We start from the raw sequence: 17513 nt of genomic DNA on the forward strand, positions 1-17513 counted from the left end.
TTTACCCTAATAGCCTACTACAGAATAGAGGACCCTAACAGAATTATGTTTCTCTGAAATGCAGCTGAACTCCTTAGCATGAGAAGGGACATGTTGGGCTAGAAAGAGCCCTGAGATTAAACCAGGGCCCTCAGGTTTAAGTCTTTACCCGGCTGCTCACCCTGTGGTCTTGGTATCCTGAATGTTGGGGCTTGATTTCTTCATCTCTAGAACAGAAAGAGTATTTACAACCTGTCTTTCCTACCTGTTATACTGTCTGGGTGGATCAAGGAGGTAACGTTGGGGGAAAGATTATTGCTATTAAGTATGAATGTGAATAGTTGTTATTTCACATTAAAATTTGTGTATGGAATATAAGAATGTAATACCAAACCTAAATATAGAAGTTAGCAAACTATTTCTGAGATCTGTTTTGTTGTTGTTGTTGTGTATTTCAGCAAGAATGCAGTACTGCTATAGGATTATTGAGAAAACTTTGAACTATTTCAGGGAGATATTCTTTCCAAAATTAACAGTGTGACCAACTAAAACAAAATATTTCTTCTTCACTCCATACTTACCTTAAAAAATTATGTATTAATTTCTTTCTAGTGATTACACATAGCTCATTGTACTGATCTATAAACTTTGTTCTATTTATTACTGTTTTTTATTATTATTTTGTTATCAAAACTAGCCTTTCAATGAACATCTTTGTAACATATATCACGTCATACCAATCAGATAGGCATAACATTTAGGTGAAGAATAGAACATATGGTGTCTTACTGCTCTTTTAGAATTTATCTGGCAGGTTTTTACATTTTTTACCAGAAAATCCCTGATGTACAGAAAAAAAAAAAAAGACTGGAACATATGGTATGATGCGATTTGTTTATTTTTAAGGCATTTACATGAATTAGTCTTTTCGTAGGAAAAACTCTGAGCTAATAAAGATTTTATAGTTATTTTAGTTATTTTGTGTGGTAGGATTATGAGGAACGTTAAATATGTAAAGTCATGTTTCTGTAATGTTGTAGTTCTCCAAAGTGAGTATTTATTTCTTTTTTGGTAATGAAGTAACAGTTAAGATGAAAAACTTGGTGAGGTGGAAGTTTGTTTTAAACTTGACGTACCACAAAGCTGACTCCTGCTTGTCTATTTCTTTTTAAAAATTATTTATCACTGTGATTTCTGAAATCTCACAGCATATGGGCCAAGGGTGGAAATGCATGGGCATCTGTCTCATGCTGAAGCTCTGCAGTCGGGGAGGCTGGGCCCTTCTCTTTGGCAAAGCATCTCTCCCAGATTCATCCAAGTTCACTTTAGTTGACACTGTGCAATTTTGTGGGAGTTCTGACTCCACAAAAGTCTGGGTTTTGGGGGGATTTTTTTGTTTTTATTGTTGGGGATTCATTGAGGGTACAATAAGCCAGGTTACACTGATTGCATTTGTTAGGTAAAGTCCCTCTTGCAATTGTGTCTTGCCCACAAAAGGTGTGGCACACACCAAGGCCCCACCCCCTCCCTCCTTCCCTCTCTCTGCTCTTCCTTTCCCCACCCCCACTGTTACCTTAATAGTCATTAATTGTCCTCATATCAAAATTAAGTACATAGGACTCACGCTTCTCCATTGTTGTGATGCTTCACTAAGAATAATGTCTTCCACTTCCATCCAGGTTAATACGAAAGATGTAAAGTCTCCATTTTTTTAATGGCTGAAGTATTCCATGGTGTACATATACCACAGCTTGTTAATCCATTCCTGGGGTGGTGGGCATTTAGGCCGTTTCCACGTTTTGGCGATTGTAAATTGAGCTGCGATAAACAGTCTAGTACAAGTGTCCTTAAGATAAAAGGATTTTTTTCCTTCAGGGTAGATGCCCAGTAATGGGATTGCAGGATCAAATGGGAGGTCTAGCTTGAGTGCTTTGAGGTTTCTCCATACTTCCTTCCAAAAAGGTTGTACTAGTTTGCAGTCCCACCAGCAGTGTAAAAGTGTTTGCTTCTCTCCACATCCACGCCAGCATCTGCAGTTTTGAGATTTTTGTGATGTGGGCCACTCTTGCTGGTGTTAGATGGTATCTCAGGGTGGTTTTGATTTGCATTTCTCTAATAGATAAGGATGATGAACATTTTTTCATATGTTAGCCATTCGTCTGTCTTCTTTAGAGAAGGTTCTATTCATGTCTCTTGCCTATTGATATATGGGATTGTTGGCTTTTTTCATGTGGATTAATTTGAGTTCTTTACAGATCCTAGTTATCAAGCTTTTGTCTGATTCAAAATATGCAAATATCCTTTCCCATTGTGTAGGTTGTCTCTTTGCTTTGATTGTTGTCTCCTAAGCTGTACAGAAGCTTTTCAGTTTAACGAAGTCCTATTTGTTTATTTTTGTTGTTGATGCAATTGCCATGGCAGTCTTCTTTGTGAAGCCTTTCCCGAGGCCAATATCGTCTAGTGTTTTTCCTATGCTTTCTTTGAGGATTTTTATTGTTTCATGCCTTAAATTTAAGTCCTTTATCCATCTTGAATCAATTTTTGTGAGTGGGGAAAGGTGCGCGTCCAGTTTCAGTCCTTTACATGTGGACATCCAGTTCTCCCAAAACCATTTATTGAATAGGGAGTCTTTCCCCCAAGGTATGTTCTTGTTTGGTTTATGGAAGATTAGGTGGTTGTAAGATGTTAGTTTCATTTCTTGGTTTTCTGTTCGATTCCAAGTGTCTATGTCTCTATTTTTGTGCCAGTACCAAGCTGTCTTGACCACTATGGGTTTATAGTACAGCCTAAAATCTGGTATGCTGATGCCCCCAGCTTTATTTTTATTACTAAGAACTGCCTTAGCTATACGGTTTTGTTTCTGGTTCCATACAAAACGCAGAATCATTTTTTCCAAATCTTGAAAGTACGATGTTGGTATTTTAATAGGAATGGCATTGAATAGGTAGATTGCTTTGGGAAGTACAGACATTTTAGAAATGTTGATTATTCCCATCCATGAGCCTGGTATGTTCTTCCATTTGTTAATATCCTCTGTTATTTCCTTTCTGAGGACTTCATAATTTTCTTTAAAGGTTCTTCACCTCCTTCATTAGGTATATTCCTAGGTATTTTATTTTCTTTGAAACTATTGTGAAGGAAGTTGTGTCCTTAATTAGCCTCTTATCTTGAGTGTTATTGGTGTATACAAAGGCTACTGACTTGTGGACATTGATTTTATATCCTGAGACGTTACTTATTTTTTGATGACTCCAGGAGTCTTTTGGTTGAGTCTTTGGGATTCTCTAAGTATAAGATCATGTCGCCAGCAAAGAGGGAGAGTTTGACCTCCTTTGCTCCCATTTGGATTCCCTTTATTTCCTTGTCTTGCCTAATTGTATTGGCTAGAACTTCCAGCACTATGTTGAATAGTAAAGGTGACAGAGGACAACCTTGTCTGGTTCCAGTTCTAAGAGGAAAAGCTTTCAGTTTTACTCCATTCAGTAAAATATTAGCTGTGGGTTTGTCATAGATAGCTTCAATGAGTTTCAGAAATGTGCCACCTATGCCTATACTCTTCAGTGTTCTCATTAGAAAAGGATGCTGGATTTTATCGAATGCTTTTTCTGCATCTATTGACAGGATCATATGATCTTTATTTTTGCCTCTGTTAATATGGTGAATAACGTTTATGGACTTGTGTATGTTAAACCAGCCTTGCATCCTTGGGATGAAACCTACTTGATGTATGACTTTTTTGATGATAAGCTGTAATCTGTTGGCTAGGATTTTGTTGAGAATTTTTGCATCTGTATTCATGAGTGAAATTGGTCTGAAATTCTCGTTTTTAGTTGGGTCTTTTCCTGGTTTTGGTATCAGGGTGATGTTTGCTTCATAGAATGCGTTGGGGAAGATTCCTTCCTCCTCAATTTTTTGGAATAATTTCTGCAGTACAGGAATAAGCTCTTCCTTGAAGGTTTGATAGAATTCTAGTGTGAAGCCATCTGGTCCAGAGCATTTTTTTGTTGGAAGCTTTTTTATTGTTTTTTTAATCTCAGTGCTTGAAATTGGTCTGTTCAGGAGGTCTTTTTCTTCCTGGCTAAGTCTGTGGAGAGGGTGTGATTTCAAATATTGATCCATTTCCTTCACATTGTCAAATTTCTGGGCATAGAGTTTCTGGTAGTATTCAGAGATGATCTCTTGTATCGCTGTGGGAACAGTTATTTCCCCTTTATCATTTCTGATTGAGGTTACTAGAGATTTTACTTTTCTATTTCTAATTACTCTGGCCAGTGGTTTTTCTATTTTATTTATTTTTTCAAAAAACCAACTCCTTGTTTCATTAATTTTCTGAATGATTCTTTTGTTTTCAATTTCATTGATCTCTGATTTGATTTGGGATATTTTTTTTCTTCTACTGAGTTTAGGCTTAGATTATTCTTCTTTTTCCAATTCCATAAGATGGCTTGTGAGTTTGTTGATGCAGTCTATTTCTGTTTTTCGAATGTAAGCATCTAAAGTGATAAATTTTCCTCTCAAAACTGCTTTTGTAGTATCCCACAGGTTTTGGTAGCTTGTGTCTTCATTGTCGTTATGCTCAAGGAAGTTAATGATTTCCTGTTTTATTTCTTGCACCCATCTGTCATTCAGCAGAAGATTGTTTAATTTCCATGCCTTTGTGTGGGGTCGAACATTTTTGTTAGAGTTGAGTTCCATCTTTAGTGTCTTATGGTCTGAGAAGATACAAGGTAAAATTTCTATTCTTTTGATTCTGTTGAGGTTTGTTTTGTGGCCTAGGATATGATCAATTTTGGAGAATGTTCCATGGTGATGAGAAGAATCAGGGGTGATGAGAATGTTCCATGGTGATGAGAAGAATCAGGGGTGATGAGAATGTTCCATGGTGATGAGAAGAATCAGGGTTGATGAGAAGAATGTATATTCTTTATCTTTGGGATGGAGTGTTCTATATGCGTCTATCAAGCACAGTTGTTCTAGGGCCTCCTTTAAATCTCTTATATCTCTGTTTAATTTCTGTTTAGAGGATCTTTCCAGCTCTGTAAAAAGAGTGTGAAAGTCCCCTGTTATAATAGTATTATCAGATATCATATTGCTCAGACTGGTTAAGGTCTGTTTCAAGAATCTGGGAGCATTTAAATTAGGTGCATAAATATTTAGAATTGAAATGTCTTCTCATTATATTTTTCCCTTGACCAATTTAAAGTGACCATCTTTGTCTTTTTTGACTTTAGTTGCTTTAAATCCACATGTATCTGAAAATAAGATTGCAACTTCTCTTTTCTTCTGAATTCCATTTGCCCGAAAAATTGTCTTCCAACCCTTGACTCGGAGTTTTACTTTGTCTTTTGAAGCCAGGTGTGTTTCCTGCAGACAGCAAATGGATGGCTTGTGTTTTTTAATCCAGTCAACCAATCTATGCCTCTTCAGTGGGGAATTCAAGCCATTAACATTTATTGAGATAATTGATAAGTATGGTTGTGTTCTATTCATCTTATTTTGTGAGAGTCCATTGCTTAGTTTTATCTTTTGCATCAGTGTGGAGGTCAGGTTCTGTCCTTTAATTTCTGAGTTCTTACTTTGCTGCTGATCCATTGTGATGGTCAGTGTGTAAAACAGGTTGAATTATTTCCTGTAGAGCTGGTCTTGTTGTGGCAAATTTCATCAATGTTTGTGTATCCATAAATGATTTGATTTCTCCATCAATTTTTAAGCTTAGCTTAGCAGGATGTAGAATTCTGGGCTGGAAATTGTTCTGTTTAAGTAGATTAAAGGTAGATGACCATTGTCTTCTTGCTTGGAAAGTTTCATTAGAGAAGTCTGCAGTCACTCTGATGGATTTGCCCCTGTAGGTCAACTGGCACTTACTCCTGGCAGCTTGATGAATCTTTTCTTTTGTCCTGCCTTTGGACAGGTTCGTCACAATATGTCTTGGAGAAGCTCAGTTAGAGTTGAGGTGACCTGGGGTCCAATATCCCTCTGAAAGCAATGTGTCAGAATCGTTGGTGATATTTGGAAATTTTTCATTTATAATATTCCCTAGTATGGCCTTCATTCCTCTGGTGCATTCTTCTTCCCCTTCTGGGATTCCTATAACTCGTGTGTTGGAACGCTTCATAAAGTCCCATAATTCTGTCAGTGAACATTCTGCTTTCTCTTCTTTTCTGCCTCTTTAGCTATCTGAATTATCTCAAGAACTTTGTCCTCTTCCTCCGACATTCTTTCTTCTGCATGGTCTAACCTGTTGCTAATACTTTCTGTTGCATCTTTAAGTTCCCTAATTGGATGTTTCAGTTCCTTCAACTCTGCTATATCCTTTCTATATTCTTCATATCGTTCATCTCTTATTTGATTCTGTTTTCAGATTTCCTTTTGGTTATTTTCCACTTTATTAGCAGTTTCCTCCATTGTTTCTATTATTTCCTTTGTTGTTTTAATCATGTATATTCTAAATTCCCTTTCTGTTATTCCTAACATTTCTTTATAGGTGGAATCCTCTGCAGTAGCTTCCTCATGGTCCCTTGGAGGGGTTGCTCTGGACTGGTTCTTCATGTTGCCAGGAGTCTTTTGCTGATTCTTCCTCATGAGTGATTTCTTTTATCAGTTTCCTTGCCCTAATTTTCCTTTCACTTCCTTTTGGTCTTTTAACTTGCCGTGCCTGTGTACTAGGGTTTCATTGAGTCCTTTTGGTATAGGACCAGAAGAATGAGAAGGTTAAAGAGCAAGAAGGGATAAAAGAAAGAAAGAAAAAGGAGAGGGGGTGGGTAAAAGGGAATATTGACCAAAAGAAGAGAGGCACAGAAAGAGGGAGACAAAGCAATATAGGTGTATAGTAGGGTACTTTGACACAACCTTAAAAAAAAGACCAACCTCTGGGGTGCCGGGTTGGGTAGTTCCCTTGAGATCAGCAGCTCTTTGCTGGCCTGATCATACACAGTACCCCCCCACCACCACCACCAAGTAGAGAGGAAAACAAAAAATGCTATAAATCAAACTAAAACAAGCAAACAGAAAACTTTACGGATAAAATTGGGTGAAAAACCAAATAATAGGGGTAGAAACACTAGCAAACATGAAGTTCTAATTATTGAAAAAGGCAGCAATGGGAAATTGTATTTAAACTAGAAAAATGGAGAAAGAAAAGAAAGAAAGAAAAAAGAAGAGAAAAAAATCTGTAGGGAAAAGGTTGAAATTAAAAAACAAAACAACAACAAAATAAATAAACAAAAAGCAAACAAACAAACAAGAACCAAAAACAAAGCACTATATATATCTTGTTGAATATTGTCTGGGCAACAGGTGGTCCTCTGGGGTATGAGACGTTAATCACAATGCTGATACAACTGGAAGCCTCCGCTGATTTCTCAAACCCGACAGGGTGGAGACCCTAAATCTCTCTTCAGCCCTCTTAAAAGGCACTTTAAACTTCTAAACTTGGCTAAGCAGAAGCTTTCCCAGGGAAGTGCTTGTCGCTGGGATCACTCCTGAAGTGGCTATTCCCTTACCCAGTGTGCCAAAACTAGTGTCACTTTGCCCCTGAGGGTTAAGGCTGTAAGGTGGCTCAATCCCTGCCTTTAGGCTGCTCAGTCACTAGATTACTAGCTTCCACCTGATCCTTCCTCTGCGACCCTGACAGTGGAGCTTGCTGAGGCAGTTCTCTCACAATGGCTCCCTGCGGCCCACAGCTGAACATTATTAGCTCTATCCAGCTCAGAGGCTCAGTCTAGGGCCCTAAACAATGCCCAAAGTTCTCTGCACTCCTGCCCAAGCTCTCCCCAAGGCAGTTGAACTGAGTGCCAAGTCCAAAAACACCAAAACAGTTCACAGGAAAGGCCTTTCCAGTTTGCAGTCTCACTGCTGCTGTACTTACAGCTGCCGTCGGGATTAGAATGATAGAACACATGCAACCACTTTCCAGTTTTCCGCTGTTTTTGTCCTCCTCTTGGGGTCCAGAAGTCTCTCGCTGACTCCCTGTATCCTCAAAGGGATGATTATCCACAAATGCAGAGATGCCTGAAGTCTTATCTCCCCAGACTCACAGTGCCCAGTTGCAGGGAAGCTGTTACTCGGCCTCCATCTTGCTCTCACTCTAGAGACAGGATCTTGCTTTTGTTCAGGCTGATCTCGATCCCCTGAGTTCATGTGATCCACCTGCCTCGGCCTCCCCGAGTCCACAGAAGTTTTAAATCCATCCCCCAAAGTCATCCCTTAATACAAAGATTTAATTAGATAATCCACAAAGCATTTTAAAATCAAGAATAAATCAGAAGTGACTGCTGTCCCCATTAAATTTTTTGAGTGAGGATTAGGTCAGAAAACTAAATCTGTGGTCATTTCCCAAGAACGACAAAACAGACACAAGCCCTTGGCAATGATACAAATAAAATACATTTCGTATGAAGTTATGGTTACATACATCTTTAAGTATGGGGGTTTTGAGAACAATAACCCTTATCTGTTTTTTTAAAAAAAATTTTGTCTTTTCGGGGCGGCGCCTGTGGCTCAGTGAGTAGGGCGCCGGCCCCATATGCCGAGGGTGGCGGGTTCAAACCCAGCCCCGGCCAAACTGCAACAAAAAAATAGCTGGGTGCTGTGGTGGGCACCTGTAGTCCCAGCTACTCGGGAGGTTGAGGCAAGAGAATCGCTTAAGCCCAGGAGCTGGAGGTTGCTGTGAGCTGTGTGATGCCACGGCACTCTACCGAGGGCCATAAAGTGAGACTCTGTCTCTACAAAAAAAAAAAAAAAATTTTGTCTTTTCATCTGTTGCTAAAAGACAAAAGGAGCTAGATCCACCTTCATTTAATTTTGAGGGTGTGTGATTGGGATGGCCTGACTTTGGGTATAAACTACGGAGTGTGTGTAACATGAGAGAGCTCTGGGGAAACCAAAGCTGTGGGCAGATGTCATTTTGGAAGTGAAAACTAAGCACAGTGACTATAGATGAGGGTGCTGGGAACAGGGCTGGGGGAATGTTGACAATCAGGAATTGTCTATGAGAATTGCACGTAGGAAGTCTCAAGGGCAGAATAGCAGCTGCAGGCACTGATTTGCAATTATGCCACTTTGGGAACTCTGAGTACTCCCGGGTGGGTAGCTGCCACAGCGTGATTTTTTTCTAATGAGGATTAATGATTCCTTTGAGTCTCGCAGTGGAGGGCAGGTGGTATGGAGCTAGTCTTACACACACACACACAGCAGTGAGTGCCACGCTGCTCAGAGGATCCCTCTGACTTTCACCCAGGCTTTGCCTATTTTGATGGTCTTTTGAAGTGCTCAGAGACAGGTTCCCACCCCTTTTCTCCTGAGGGTGGCACTCCCCACTGCCTGGGTGGTTCTTTTGACTCTCTTCATTTCCATCTTTCTTCACTATTTCCTGCTGTCATTTGAACTTAAAGCCTTACAATGTCTGATTTCATAGCCACTCTGTCACTCCTCCTCCCCAAAATGCAAGTCTATTTTAAAAATAAGCTAAATATGTTTATTTTTGAGTATTTGGAGAAAAACTGTAAGGTAGAACAATTGATTCTGGCAACCTAATCAAAAAGACAGGGTTTTTTGCTGTGATTCTTTTGGTAGAACGTTTGTTGCTAGGAAATGATGTTTCCAGGCATGTTGATTTTAGGCTATGTTAGCCAGATACGTGTATCCCATATCCAAAAAATGGTTAGGTGTTGATTTACAAAATTAAGTGGGGGATGCATTTTATGGAGTGATCTCTGACTATGGCTTGTTGAAAAGTCTTCATGTGGTACAAGTTCTAAGGGTAATAAAACAAGAGGAACCATGAGCAGACAACATCCACTTGTCAGGTGTTCACTTAGTTCAGCCAAATATGAGGTAGAGCAGACTACGTGGAGAGTGCATGTGTAGTACCTGGCTCCAGGGATTTACCTGTGCTACCTGTGTTTAGAAGAAGATAACGATACTGTGTTAATCAGAAGGGCCGCCACAATAAATGGTGATTAAGGGCCATGAACTGTGGAATCAGCTTTTGAATTCTTGTTCTGACATTTGCTACTTTTGTTTGAGACCGCAGACAAGCTTCCTGTCATCTCTGAGTATTGCTTTCTTCTGTAAAATAGGGACAATGTTACATAAGTAACAGGGTTGCCATAATAAAGAAAATCATTGCATGTGTCTAAGTACTGTAAATTCGGCCCCAGAATCAACACTCTCCAGGTGGTTAGCTATGCTGTGCTGTTTCCTGTGCTTCTCCTTAGAGGCTGAGCTGCCCGGGCCTTCCAGCACACCAGGGCTTTGATGATGGCTATCTGGCACTGTTTCATACACTTGACATTACGGTTGTGAATAGACCATTTTAATTTGTTTTAGATTTCTTTTTGAAATTAGTGACACTTTGAATCCAGATTGAATGAGAGCTGCCACCTCCTAAAGCCATATAAATCACAATAATTGATCAATCAGGGGTAATTCTTAATATACGTCTTAGTGTGAACAGCATGGTAATTCATTGCATATGTGCCGACTTACATGTCCTAAAAATAAAGTCAAACAATTGTGCATTCAATATCAGCTATTTTTAAATAAGTGCCAGAACAGATTAAGGTTTCTGTTTTTATATTGTCTCATGAGGAATACTAGGAATTTATTAAAACTGTGAAGAGTTTGTATTTCTTTAATGAAAACTTCCCTTAAGATTGTGATTGTAAATCAGTGTAACCTGGCTTATTATACCCTCAATGAATCCCCAACAATAAAAAAAAAAAAGATTGTGATTGTATTTAATTTCTTTTTAGATTTTAAAATCTTGGTATTCATGTAATACACCAGTGCAGAAAAATTGAAAATACAATGAAGCATTAAAGATGCTTATAGAAACTTTTACTGATACTAAGCATTATCTTGAAAAAATAAATTTATCAGTTTTATCATTCAGGAATTGATATTGGGCATATGTGCTGGAATCTATTGGGACATGGAAATTGCATAAGGAACACATAATACTTTCATTACTTGTTCTAAACTCTAGTTTAAACGAAATAGAGGAAGTTCAAGTAGAACAGGATTAAATATGATTTTGTTACAACATTGTTATTAGATTTCTGGTGCTCGTGTTGTTCTTTGAACCATCTGAGTCAGTGTGCTGACAGATGGCTGAGATGATACTAACATCTAATGAGGATTTCGGAGAGGATCACCAGTGATAAAGGAATTGGGGAACAGAGAGAATCAAGCAAGAAAAAATATTTCATCATTCTTATTGAAAGCTTGAAACTTTTTTTTTCCCATGAGAGTTAGCTTTAAATAGGGATAAAAGAAAATCTGTACCCATAGGGTGGCTGTGTTTGCAGGTACCAAGAATCTGTCCTAGAATCCTGGCATCCTGCCTATAATAAGTGTGTATATGTGTGTATGTACATATATATATGTACACTATTTTCATGACAAACTACCCCCCAGATTTACCAACTCTTGATTGAGCTAGTTGGAAATCTAGGCTGGGTTAGCTTGGCCGCATTAGGGCTGTGTGGACATCTGATTGTTGACTAGACAGCTTCCAGGGGGTAGCTGGTGGTCAATTGAAGCTTGAAACTTCCTAATACCCTCAATGGAGTGACATCTTAGTTTTGTTCATTTATTAAAAGATAAGTTTGAAAGCTAAAGAAAGGAGCAACTTTCCCCTTTCCTTTTAAAGGATGATGATGACAAAGTTGGCGAAGTTTATAGGTTCTCCATTCAAATGCCTAAATTAACCTCTTATTTTGGAGGACTTATTTGGAGGACTAATTCTCTTTGGTATATGAAACAGTACAGAGAAACATAATCAAACTGAGGAAGGACCTGAAATGCCCAGTTTGGCAGAATCATTTTCAGAGAATTGATACCTCGGTATTTTCATTTTAATGAAGTGCTAAACCATACTAGAACTGTTATTAGCCACAGCCTTTTAATTTACTGTGTTTTAACAGATAAGAGTTTTTTTTAGATTGCTTAGTATTATAAAGCTCGTAAAATGTATTTTGTATACATGTAACTCTACATCAGCGGTTCTCAACCTGTGGGTCACGACCCACAGGAACTGTATTAAAGGGCTGCAGCATTAGGAAGGTTGAGAACCACTGCTCTATATGAATATGTATGTGAGTCTATGAATATTTATGCCTGAATGCAAGTACTTTACCAGCTTCACATTATTTAACTGCTGGGAGTTTGTCTTCACTCACTTACTGAAGGCCCAGGATAAACTGGGTGAAGTTATAAGATACTGTGAATAGGGCAGTACCTGTGGCTCAAAGGAGTAGGGCACCAGCCCCATAGGCCAGAGATGGCGGGTTCAAACCCAGCCCCGGCCAAAAAAAAAAAAAGATATTGTGAATATAGTCTATGTTGAATAACCTTTATATTTTACAAGAGGCGAAAGGAGAATCCTTTGGGCAAGTTGTATTATCTAAAGTAGTAGCAAGTACCTCTTTGTTTTGACAAAGGGACTGAATTATAGCTGAAGACTATTAATAGGTTAAGTTTAGGTTAATTTTCTTGATATACTAAGTACATCTATTAAGTGAACTTGGAGGATCCCATCTACTAAACTTCCTGGATTTAACAGGACAGAGGATTACACTGATTCAGAGAGAAAAGGTCAAGGAAAGGAGTTGCTCTTTCCATTGAAATGATACTTTCCTTTGAAAGTTAAGCCCACATCAAGTGTTTGTTGTTGTTTGCTACAGTTAGAATATTAAAGGCATTCAGTAGCAGGAGGTATTTGTGGCCTTTTGTTGTAATCCATCTCAGTTCTAAGTGATCTTTTAAAATGTAAATTGGTAGAGATATAAGGGGAATTTCATGTACCTCCTACTTTCTGAATCAGCCTCTTCCAGTGACTATTAAGTATGATACCTGGGAGAAGTACGAGGCAAAATGGCATAAAAATAACATCATGCCATCTCCTGGGAGGACTGACCATTAAACTGTTTTAAATTAGGCAAAAGAAGAAATCAGTCCTTCTGATCTATCTGCCATAGGGGAGGGAGAGAATCCACCTTCCTCTGAGCTTCCCGAGAGAAGGGTGGGCACTGAAGCCCATTTAGCGTTTGGCACCGGTCAGCAAACCTAAGTGTCTCTCACACTGCAGTTGGGTGTATACTATGTACCACTGGCTCAGTTTTTGCCATGTATGTGCCACTTGTTTTGCTAAATAGTTAAATTTATTTTAAAAAGAAACTGTGTGTCATAATTGTAAATGGAAAGACATTTTCACTTGCTGTAAATACAGGTAAGAGTAAAGATAAAAAAATAAAAATGTAGTGTTAGGAAATTTAAGCTAGATAGTTTGCTTGCAGAAAACTCTTGATTCTTGAGTCTTACTTTCTTTTCTGTTGCTTTAAGGGCAAAATTAGTGGGCTTAGAAGTCATGATGGTGAGTGGGAATGGGCCTGAGGAGAGTTTTAGGGGTGCTGGTCCCATTTTATTCCTCTGTGGGTTCAGGAATGAATTCGTGCTGTGGAAATGTATCAACGTATACACTTACGATGTATTCACTTTCTGTTATATTTAGCCCCAAATTGCCTCTGTCCCCTAGATGTGACCAGACAAGTTGAAGATGGAAAATGGGATGATTTGCTAATCATGTTGTGAAGGTCCCACAATAGCACGGCACAGGGCCACCTACAGTACTGAGCTAAATTCTGTGTAGCTATTTTCATTTGGCTGGATGAGGGAAGAAGGAGCCTTTCGAGATTAGAAGCCACTACAAAGAGGAAGAATTCTGTCATTGTTCAAAACTTTCAGAGGCATAGATAAATATTAATATTAATGTCATGGGCCAGAAATCAGGGAAGCCCTCTTTGACAAACAAACTTTTGTTTGTTATATACATTTTTGAAAACCACTATTGTCTTTCCATCCCAGGTTTAGCTATTGTTGTGTGTACATTTGTTGGTTGATGTAGCCCAAATGTGAATGTGAGTATAGCTCTAATAGGCCATTCGACACTGCTCTTTGATACAGCATGTTGCCAACTTTGGGGGGGGGGGTTGATCTATAGAAAAAAAATGTTTTCTATATGTATGGCCTAATGCAGCACTTATAAATGTGAGTGGGACTGTATGTGTATGAAAAAGCAAACAATTTCATGAAAGATAGTCATCATTAACACTTGTAGAGGATGTCTATTTTGTTCTTTTATTTTAATGCTGTTTGCCACCCACTGAATTGATTTCATGGCTCACTGAAGGGCAGCCATCCACAGATTGAAAACACTCTGCCTTGGAGGACAGAGCTGTACCTTCCAAGTTGACAGCAGATGTCTTTTGCTGATATTATTCTCTGGAATTTGTTGGATCTGCTAATGGCAAGTCTCAGTCCAACCTGTTCTGACAAGAATGGAGTCAGATTTGGTGTTAGGATATTTGACTATATTTATAAAAATAATCTCCTCTGCTGTCAGCTTTCCACTTGTGAACTTCTTGGCTGAGGCCAAGGTCATGAGCTCTGCATGCCACCAGCAGATGGGTGGCATTAGCCAGTGGTCACTTGCGTCAGAATGGACTTAACAACAAAGGGATGTGTGTCCTGTCTCTGGAAGCCTAACTTGGTTTCTAAGTGTGGTGCTTTGGTGTGCAGGGTAATTTCTCCGCCGACCGAGGAAATTTGGATCAGCCTGAGATTCGATCTGGATGCTGTGTGTGAAGTGTGTTGTGATTGCCTGCATTCTAGATTCTGTTGGGAATGTGGTCAGTTAGACCTAATAGGCTTCTGAATCCAGCATCTGTAGGAGCCTAAGATGGGCTGTCCCTAAGAAGTTTGCAGTTTGTTAGGGAAGCACTGAGGAGAGCCCTGCTTGGAGGTAAGCTCTCAAGAGCAGGGACACATTGGTTAAGCCCTGTACCTGCCGTATTCCCAGTACCTAGACCCATACCTGGGACGGACTGTTTATTTTATCAGGAAATACATCCGTTACCTGACTTGGGAATAGACTTTCAAGTCATGTAACCAACTTCTAAGGGTAAAACTGCAGGCAGTCTAACATTAGAAGTTCAAGGCAGGTGACAGATATGTCATGAGGCCTTGAGGACATTTGATACTTTGACAATACCTCCTGCAGACAGGTGGAATCTGCCAGCTGTCCATACAGGAATAGTAGTGGGTTAAAATAGTTATCTCTACCAGTGCCAGGAGGAATTCAGGAGTAGAGAGTTCCTTTATTTGGAAGCAAGAGAGTACATGGACTTGCCAGAGAATAATCATGAATTTTGCTTTTTTTTTTTTTTTCTTTAAAAAAAGGTAAATATAATGGCATCTTTAAAACATCAGGAGTTTAGTTTTTGGCATGCTACATTGGGTTTTATAAACTAAACTTCAAAAGTCTGCTGCACTTACGAATTCCAGTCTTTATATTTTAATTAAGCATTTTTCTTCGTCTGTTCAGTGATAAGATTTAGGAAATTATATTATTATCTCTGGTTAACTCGGTTTCAGCAAGAGAGAGTCTGGATTTCCTTTAGTGGTTGTGCTTTTTGCTTAATGAAGCTGTCGCCTTTGCCACTGTATTTGGAAAATATCTAATGCTAGTCACCTTTGTCCTCTTCCTCCTCACTGACTTGGATCTTATCTTCCTATCAAAGCCAGCATAAAAGCAATAGCAGCTAAGTTCTAGAAGATGCTTTTGCTCACTTCTGAGTGCGCCATTTTCTGTGACAGTTTAGTCACTGTTGTTGCCACAGAATTTTCATACATGTTCCAGGAAATAATTTCTTTGCCCCAGTTGCTTAATTAAATCAGATTCTCAGTGAAGCAATAAACCACAGTGGAACTTTCTGAAGGCTTCTTTGGGGGAGTGCAAATAAGAAAGTATTAAACAGTGGCCTTGGGAGAGGTCTTCATGTCTTCCTGACACTCGCCCACACCCCAGGAGAGATCTGATGAGCAAAATGATGTTAAAGGCTGTAATAGTGAACAGATTTATTTTATCTTTCTACTGTTATTTTTCTACCAAAATGTTGAATTCTGTGTTTTGTGCTGGACTGGTGAGAAAAGATGAAAACAGATAAATGTTTTCATGAAATGAATATTAAGTTGAACTGTATAAATCTTAATATAAATGAAGAGATCAAATGGGAATTTTATAATTGACATTCCTGATTCGTTTTCTAATAACATTTACTGACAAAAACTTTTTAAAACTAAATTCATCAACTTTAGAATGGAAAATAGCATGGAACAACTATCTTAATTTTTCCTTTAAACACTTAGGACAAGAAAGAAACTAAAGTTGTTTAGAATTAGTGGAACATCTGTCGGTGTGTTTATAAGCCAGCCAACCTAAAGCTGAAACGTTATCTCTGGAAGTTGACAGCAGCCTCAACTCAAATTAGTTTATTTGGGGGGAAAAAAATTATTTTTTGTTAATGATTTCAAAAGGAGACGATAAAAATCTCTACCCTTTCGTGGTGTAGGATGGCAGAATTCATTCAAATGGATTTTTTTAGTGAGTGATATCTCAATTACACACATAAGTTGTAAAGGTAGTGGAAGCTCTCTGCATAATTAACTGATTTTGTTAACACATGTCAGTAATTTTTAGCATATTTAATGTAGCATTTTGCTTAGCTGATACCCTAACAAAAATGAACATATTAATGATCAAATGCAACATAGTGTTTGTATTTCCTGTTGAAAGACTGCTGTGGAATGCTGTTATTTAATAAATTCCATTCATTAGTAACTCTAGAATCTAAACCAAAATAACAAGAGAAGAAATAAAGTATTTGTTACAAGTGACTTTAAAACAAACAAATAAAAAAAAAATCTAAATGGTTTTATTGGTAATAAATGTTTCCTTCCCCACCCCCAAATCAGCTTTCATTTTTTTTCTTACCCACAACACATGTATATATTTGTACACACACGTGCACAGACACACACACACACCCCATTAAATGGAGCACTACCCAATTAAAAAATAAAGGTTGGTAACTTGTCCTGAAAATGTAGCCACTTTTAATTAAGCAAGGCGTATTTTTAGTTCTCAAGTTCAACTCCAAAGTGACAAAGGTCTGCCTGTCTTTATCTTGTTTTCTGAGTGGAAGTGGTTCTTTTTTTCCCCTATTCTTCTTTTCCCCTTCCCTTCTAACTTGATCCCCATGACACCTGAAGTTCAGTAGCAGTCACAGAAGATACTCCTGTAATTCTAACAAGGACACCAGATTCTGCTCATTAAGAGTGTTGAATTAAAGCTCTCAGGTTGTAATAAATGGCCTGCTGTTTTTCTCCTTTCTTTTTTCTCCCTTCATGTACCACACCAGACAGAGGGAATATCCTGGCCTTGTCAGAGAGAAAAGAACTGCCGTGGCATTGGAAGGGGAAGCATAACGCTAATTGTTAGTGGCTTAATGTTACAGACCACCTATGAGACAAAGCCAGACCTTAAGGTCTTTTGGACCTTATTTAAGGAAACTAAAGTGTCATTTTGATTTAATTTAGGAGAGTGCTGAAAGTGATAGTAGACACATTGCTAAATGTCTCTGGTTTCTGGAGATTAGAAATAAGTTGGATTCCCATGACCGGAGTCTAATGGG

At 38.6% G+C, this 17513-nt stretch overlaps 1 protein-coding gene and 1 pseudogene across 1 annotated transcript in view; both read left to right on the plus strand.

The window, feature by feature from the left end:
* PDZRN3 (PDZ domain containing ring finger 3) overlaps window positions 1–17513 on the plus strand; it is a 239678-nt gene that overhangs the window by 28336 nt on the left and 193829 nt on the right. The window lies entirely within an intron of this gene.
* Window positions 758–823, plus strand: LOC128592985 (uncharacterized; annotated as a pseudogene).

This window comes from Nycticebus coucang, chromosome 8 (assembly GCF_027406575.1).
Source record: "Nycticebus coucang isolate mNycCou1 chromosome 8, mNycCou1.pri, whole genome shotgun sequence".
Lineage (NCBI taxonomy): Eukaryota > Metazoa > Chordata > Mammalia > Primates > Lorisidae > Nycticebus > Nycticebus coucang.